The following is an 8,416-nucleotide window of genomic DNA, read 5'->3' on the forward strand; positions in this document are numbered from 1 at the left end:
ACTGCAAAATACATACAGTCGTGTGCATGAGCCCTTATACTTGGATGCACGACTCCTGAGACAACTGTTGGAACTGGAGTTGGGGGCTCTTTTGCTGCTGACTGTTATCACTACGAATGCTTTTTTGCGATTATCAGCCAGTGTAATACACCCTTAAGTGTCCCTTTACATGGCTAATATCAGTCCTGATCTCTGCCTGCTTGTTAGATACGTTTACATGCAGATATTATCTGGCCTGTGAGGGGACAAATGAACGTTACTGTGATCATTCCTATAGAGCAAGCATCAGCAACCTTCGGCACGCCAGCTGCTGTGAAACTACAACTCCTAGCATGCAAACGTGCTTGGCCGTTCTTGTAACTCCCACAGAAGTGAGTGAAGCATTCTGGGAGTTTTCAGTGCTGGAGGTTGCTGATCCCGGCTATAGAGTCTCATTATTTGGCAGCAGCCCGCCTGTTCACAGTGTGAGGTGCTGTCGTCCATCCATGATTAATCAGATCACCTGACAAACTAGTATTTTTGCTTGTTTGTTGAGTGGTCCACAGCACATTTACATGGGCCAATTATAGGAAACCAGCATTTGTACAAATGTACACCACACACATGAACACACCCTAATTGGTTTTAAAAACTCTGCAGCTCTCTCCACAATACTATACAATATGCCATCAGGGTAAGACCCCTTTAACTTTCTGGGCTGTGGATAGATAGACAAGCAGATCCTTCAGCTTTGCAGAAGCAGGATCCAGAAGTCTTCATTAAACCCCTGCTTTTCTACTAGTATTCACCACTTCTATACTAATGCAGTCCCATTGACTGTAATGAGCTCATAGTGCATACAGATTTCTAGAAGATAGCAAACCTTGAAATTTGTGGCCAATATGCAAGAAAGGTCTGCGACCTGTACAAAAGCCCAAAAAAAGTTAAAGGGGTTATCCAATTTCCTATAATGCCTCCCAAAATGCCTGGGCACCCCATACAGGTTATACTTACCCTGCTATACTTGACCTATCGGACAGATGGATTTCACAGTGAAGAGCATTCTGCTGGCTGCTGTGCATTGGAATATTAAAGGGGTTATCCAGGAAAATATATTTATGACTTATCCTCAGGATAGGTCATAAATATCAGATCTGCGTAGGGTCCGAAACCCCTTGGGCCTACACTGATCAGCTGTTAGACGAGGCCAGGCGCTCCGTGAGTTTCATGGCCTCTTCCTAGATCAGTGATGTCACTGTACATCAGCACTGTGCTTGGTAAGCTGCCTGGAGGCCACAGTACTCCCATGAGCTCCGGTGTGCACCGTAGCTTCCTAAGGCCTGTTAGGGCAAAACCCCTACTTCTATGACCTGCTGGGGTCCAAATCAGGTAAAAATGCGAGTACTTGGAAGAGATAAACAATACAGACTCAAGGTTATATCAGAATGATCTCTTATCTTTATTGGGCGGATACAAAATATTTATACCCATTTTCTGGAACTCAAGCCAAACGGATATTGTCATTTTATGTAAGCATCGCGTGATTAATAATAATTTATTTTTTGATGTTTGCAAGTCAAGCATATTTAATTACGAAAAAACCCTTATCTTATCCTTGAGTTGTTCATCCTTGAGAATTATTTAGAACCAGTTGTACTCCCAGAACATCAGGCGCACACAGTTCTGAGAACTAACAAGTAATTAACTTTGTCTCAAGTACACACGCCTCAGCAATTCTCCATTATGACCTAAAATAAACCAGCAAAGTAAAATGGAATCCAAGATACAAAATGAAGGTGCAATCCCTCACAATTCCCCCATTTTGAGATATTCACTCATTGCAGGCAACACTTTACTCAAGCACATTAATGCTAGCTTAATCCCAATGTAAATAAGTGCAATAATCAACAAAATCTGTATTATCCCCTGCACTATGCCCACAAGCCATCCACCAATGTTTTTGAACCAATTTGCTGGGTTCAAGAAAGAGAAAGTGTCTGACCACCAAGAATCTTTATCCGCACTAATGTTCAACCAACCACTTATCTCTCATTTCCTTCATCTTTTCAATACCTGCCATTATCTGGAGGTTACCTTGTGGGTCTATATAATGACAGCAGGTTTGTCCTATCACTTGACACATTCCTCCTTCCCTGGCAGTGAGATAATCCAGAACTAAAGTATGCTGGTTAGTGACTATGATTAATTGAGATTGTACATCATTAGTTTGATTCACAAAGCCAAACACATCCCATATTTGGTCATCTAGATAATCTGTTGCTACTACTAGCTTATCGCACATCTGCATAATCTTGGGGTAAATAAATAGAGTACCGTATTTTTCGCCCTATAAGACGCACTCCCCCCCCCCCCCCAAAAGTGGGGGAAAAATGCCCCTGCGTCTTATGGGGCGAATGCTGCCATTTTACATAGAAGTCTGCGATGTATCAGCTGGACAGGGGAGGAGGGGCGGTCACTGTACTCCCGCCCCACCACTCACTCACTTCCTTAATGCCTAAACTTTTTATAATAACTTTCATTGAAATTCCGATCTGATCCCCAGCCCCATCAGTACTACTTACTAAATGTCCTGTAGGCTGTAGCAGGCAGGGCGGGCGGCCAGCCGGCCGTAACTCACTGACGTCACGTGCCTGCGCCGCCTACTTCATTCATAAAGTAGGCGGCGCAGGCACGTGACATCAGTGAGTTACGGCCGCCCGCCCTGCTCTGCCTGCTACAGCCTACAGGACATTTAGTAAGTAGTACTGATGGGGATCGAATCGGAACTTCAATGAAAGCTATTATTATAAAAGGTTTAGGCATTAAGGAAGTGAGTGAGCGGTGGGGCCGGAGTACAGTGACCGTACCGGCCCCGCTGCATTTGCATGACACCGACCCCTCCCACAGGTATATTAGGGCATATGTGGATGCCACTATTATGGGGTGGGGGATATGTGGATGGCACTGTTATGGGGGGGAGATCTGTGGATGGCACTGTTATGGGGGGGTGATCTGTGGATGGCACTGTTATGGGGTGGGGGATATGTGGATGGCACTGTTATGGGGTGGTGAATCTGTGGGTGACACATATATAGCAGTGCTATCCACAGATCCACCCCCCATAACAGTGCCATCCACAGAACCCCCTGATAACAGTGCCCCCCTTAGATCCCCCTTATAACAGTGCCATCCACTGATCCCCCTCATAACAGTGCCACCCACAGATCCCCCCCCCATAGTAGTGTCATGCACAGACCACCATTAGTTCAAAAGCACACCTTTTGGTTAAAAATATTTTTTTTTCTTATTTTCCTCCTAAAAAAACCTTAGGGCGAAAAATACGGTACTAAAGAATTTATTTACAATACTCATCTCTACTACATGAGGCCTCCCATTTGGTCTGGGTTTGTTTTCTGCAGCTCTTTTATTTAATGTATGTTTAGGCAGAGCATTTATATTAAGCTTATCGTGTGACAGTATAAATGTGGCTGGAGTCAGTCGGACAAGAGTACAGGTTCCGTAAGCTCCAGGTGGAATCCACTTACAGTGGTGCCCATAATTCTTCATACCCCTGACAAATTTTGACTTAAAGTTACTTTTATTCAACCAGCAAGTCATTTTTTTTACGAGAAATGACACAGGTGTCTCCCAAAAGATAATAAGACGATGTACAAGAGGCATTATTGTGAGAGGAAAAAAAACACATTTCTCAGCTTTTATTTACACTTGAGCAAAAAGTGTCCAGTCCAAAATTATTCATACCCTTCTCAATAATCAATAGAAAAGCCTTTATTGGCTATTACAGCAATCAAATGCTTCTTATAATTGCAGACCAGCTTTTTGCATGTCTCCACAGGTATTTTTGCCCATTCATCTTTAGCAATGAGCTCCAAATCTTTCGGGTTGGAAGGTCTTCTTGCCATCACCCTGATTTTTAGCTCCCTCCACAGATTCTCAAGTGGATTCAAGTCTGGACTCTGGCTGGGCCACTCCAAAACATTAATGTTGTTGTCTGCTAACCATTTCTTCACCACTTTTGCTGTGTGTTTTGGGTCATTGTCATGCTGAAATGTCCACTGGTGCCCAAGGCCAAGTTTCTGTGCAGACTGCCTGATGTTGTCGTTGAGAATCCTCATGTATTGCTCTTTTTTTCATGGTGCCGTTTACTGTGATTAGGTTCCCTGGTCCATTGGCTGAAATACACCCCCAAAGCATTAGGTTCCCACCACCATGTTTGACAGTGAGGATGGTGTTTTTTGGGTTGAAGGCTTCTTCTTTTTTTACGCCAAATGAAGGAATCATCATTGTGACCAAACAATACATTTTTTGTTTCATCTGACCATGACACAGAAGACCAGAAGTCTTCTTCTTTGTCCAGATTAACTTTTGCAAAGGCCAAGCGAGCTTTTGTGTGCCTTATTTGGAGAAGTGGCGTCCTCCTTGGTCTGCATCCGTGGAACCCAGCAGTGTGCAGTGTCCGTTGGATTGTCTGCCTTGAGACATTGCCACCAGCAGAGCCCAGATTCATCAGGATTGCCTTGGTGGTGATCCTTGGATTCTTTTTCACCTCTCTAACTATCCTCCTGGCCAGCACAGGTGTCACTTTTGGCTTCACAGTGCGGAACATCTTGTATTTTTTAATAATACTTTGCACTGTAGCCACTGGAACTTGAAAACATTTAGAAATGGCCTTGTAGCCCTTTCCTGACTTGTGAGCAGCCACAATGCGCAGCCGCAGGTCCTCACTGAGCTCCTTTGTCTTAGCCATGACTGTCCACAAACCAACTGCAGAGAGCTGCTGTTTTTCACCTGTTGAGTTGATTAAAACAGCTGTTCCCAATTAATCAGGGTAATTAGGATGCTTTAGAACAGCTTGGACTATTTGGAATGGTATAGAACTTTTGATTTTCCCACAGACTGTGACAGTTTGTGTAGAGTATGAAAATTTTTGGACTGGACACTTTTTGCTCAAATGTAAATGCAAGCTGAGAAATGTGTTTTTTCCCACAATAATGCCTCTTGTTCATCGTCTTATTATCTTTTGGGAGACACCTATGTCATTTCCTGTCAAAAAATTACTTGCTGGTTGAATAAAAGTAACTAAGTCAAAATTTGCCAGGGGCATGAATAATTATGGGCAGCACTGTACAGTCGTGGCCAAAGTTTTGAGAATGACACAAATATTAGTTTTCACAAAGTTTGATGCTAAACTGCTTTTTAGATCTTTGTTTCAGTTGTTTCTGTGATGTAGTGAAATATAATTACACGCACTTCATACGTTTCAAAGGCTTTTATCGACAATTACATGACATTTATGCAAAGAGTCAGTATTTGCAGTGTTGGCCCTTCTTTTTCAGGACCTCTGCAATTCGACTGGGCATGCTCTCAATCAACTTCTGGGCCAATTCCTAACTGATAGCAACCCATTCTTTCATAATCACTTTTTGGAATTTGTCAGAATTAGTGGGTTTTTGTTTGTCCACCCGCCTCTTGAGGATTGACCACAAGTTCTCAATGGGATTAAGATCTGGGGAGTTTCCAGGCCATGGACCCAAAATGTCAACGTTTTGGTCCCCGAGCCACTTAGTTATCACTTTTGCCTTATGGCACGGTGCTCCATCGTGCTGGAAAATGCATTGTTCTTCACCAAACTGTTGTTGGATTGTTGGAAGAAGTTGCTGTTTGGTACCATTCTTTATTCATGGCTGTGTTTTTGGGAAAAATTGTGAGTGAGCCCACTCCCTTGGAATGAGAAGCAACCCCACACATGAATGGTCTCAGGATGCTTTACTGTTGGCATGACACAGGACTGATGGTAGCGCTCACCTTTTCTTCTCCGGACAAGCCTTTTTCCAGATGCTCCAAACAATCGGAAAGAGGCTTCATCGGAGAATATGACTTTGCCGCAGTCCTCAGCAGTCCATTCACCATACTTTCTAAAGAAGTTCAATCTGTCCCTGATGTTTTTTTTTGGAGAGAAGTGGCTTTTTTGCTGCCCTTCTTGACACCAGGACATCTTCCAAAAGTCTTTGCCTCACTGTGCGTGCAGATGCGCTCACACCTGCCTGCTGCCATTCCTGAGCAAGCTCTGCACTGGTGGCACTCCGAACCCGCAGCTGAATCCTCTTTAGGAGACGATCCTGGCGCTTGCTGGACTTTCTTGGACGCCCTGAAGCCTTCTTAACAAGAATTGAACCTCTTTCCTTGAAGTTCTTGATGATCCTATAAATTGTTGATTGAGGTGCAATCTTAGTAGCCACAATATTCTTGCCTGTGAAGCCATTTTTATGCAACGCAATGATAGCTGCACGCGTTTCTTTGCAGGTCACCATGGTTAACAATGGAAGAACAATGATTTCAAGGATCACCCTCCTTTTAACATGTCAAGTCTGCCATTTTAACCCAATCAGCCTGACATAATGATCTCCAGCCTTGTGCTTGTCAACATTCTCACCTGAGTTAACAAGACGATTGCTGAAATGATCTCAGCAGGTCCTTTAATGACAGCAATGAAATTCAGTGGAAAGGTTTTTTGGGGATTAAGTTAATTTTCATGTCAAAGAAGGACTATGCAATTCATCTGATCACTCTTCATAACATTCTGGAGTATATGCAAATTGCTATTATAAAAACTTAAGCAGCAACTTTTCCAATTTCCAATATTTATGTAATCCTCAAAACTTTTGGCCACGACTGTATATGCTGCGACTCCACAAGCAAAATATAGATCACCAGGAAGAGTATAATTATAGGTTACATGATAATGGAGTATATAAGCAACTGCAGTAATGGTTACACTTTCATTATATAAACACCATTTTTGGCCACCATCATTATCACTACCTATTTTCCCCCTAAACCCGCAGGAATAACTGTCATTAGTTTTAGGAGTCAATACAGCCCCAGGGTTGTCTTTACAATCATCACTATCCTTTATGGACCCTTCAAACTTGTTGTTATGCTCCCATGACACATTATGTAAAGTCCTTTGTATCGCCACTATAGTGACTCCTTCAGTCTGATTGTATCCCTGGGCCAGTGCAAAAGAGACTGATACTTGAAAATCAAAATCTCCTAGATGAAGCTTTCGTACTTTCTTGCTGGCCCACTTCTGTCCATCAAAATCACATACTCTGACAGTGTTGTCCTTTTTTTGCAGTCACATTGGCCTGCCACCAGGGGGCTCTACCCATCCAGCAATAGGAAGGGGCACTGCAGTAGAGTTAAACTTAAGACTTTCATTCTCTGATCTTCGAATGGATAAAAAGTCTCTACAGTTTATCAAGCTCTAACCACGGCACGGGATCGCTAAATAAGGCATAGTCTTTGAACTCACAGGACTGTGAGTACAGATCCAACAGTTTTTATAATTGTCTGCATCTGTCATATTCTTTAACATGACCTGATGATGCCTAATAAGGGCATTGTCCCAGTCACTTTTTAGGTTCATATGTAGAGCTTGGATGCTCAGAGCCAGGAGTAGCAGTGCAAGGATCTCCATCCTCAGGAGTTGGCACTTTCTTGCAATGTGAGGCATGAATCCAGTTAGGCTTTCCTTCCACCTTTATGGAGGTTGCAGTTTTCAACAGGACTTGGAAGGAACCATCAAATCTGGGCTCAAAGGTTTTCCTCATGTGCCTCTTTATCACCACCCAATCTCTAGGCTCAAGACTGTGTGTGCTTTCTACTGAGTCGGGATCTGGAATGGAAGCACTTGTTTATGAGTGTGATCTAATCTTTCAGTAAGGGCCTTCATGTAACTGACCATACTGTCAGACTGAAACTGTTGTGGAAAATACAGTCCTAGCCTTGGGGCACTGCCAAACAATACCTCAAAGGGGGACAACCCTGTCTTCTTATATATCAAATATACCGTGTCTCACCCAAATCCAAAGTATGGTTAAGGTGCTCTGTTTTTTGATGATTCACCTAATCATCTGCATAAAAATATAGTATATAAATTTAAAAACAGGCACTCACCATCTAACAGTTTAAAATGATTTGAAGTTTATTGTTATTAAAATTACACAAATTACCTCTATAATATTACACAAATTACCCCTATAATATTCTACGCTTGAAATCTTGAAATATTCACAATATTCTGCAATAATAAATATTCTGCAATTATTTTGATACCTTGAAACGCGTCTGGCCGTGTTTGGATCTACAACTACCCACCCAAGACCACCACAAAGTGACTATATTCTATATTCTGATTGAGACTTTATACAGGACACTGGGCCCTTTAAGAGCACCTACACTCGAACTAGAGTGAAACCAGCATCTGATCTGAGCTGACCTCGAGCTGCAGCTGCTATCCTGCGGCGAAGATTACACACATCTCTTGTGTGAGACACTGAGGTCTATGCTTTACAGAGCTGGAAAACTGAACTATCGGTGAACAACAAGTGACATATCGAAAGACGGCAAACTA

The sequence above is a fragment of the Bufo bufo genome, chromosome 3, assembly GCF_905171765.1.
Source record: "Bufo bufo chromosome 3, aBufBuf1.1, whole genome shotgun sequence".
In the NCBI taxonomy this organism is placed as follows: Eukaryota; Metazoa; Chordata; class Amphibia; order Anura; family Bufonidae; genus Bufo; species Bufo bufo.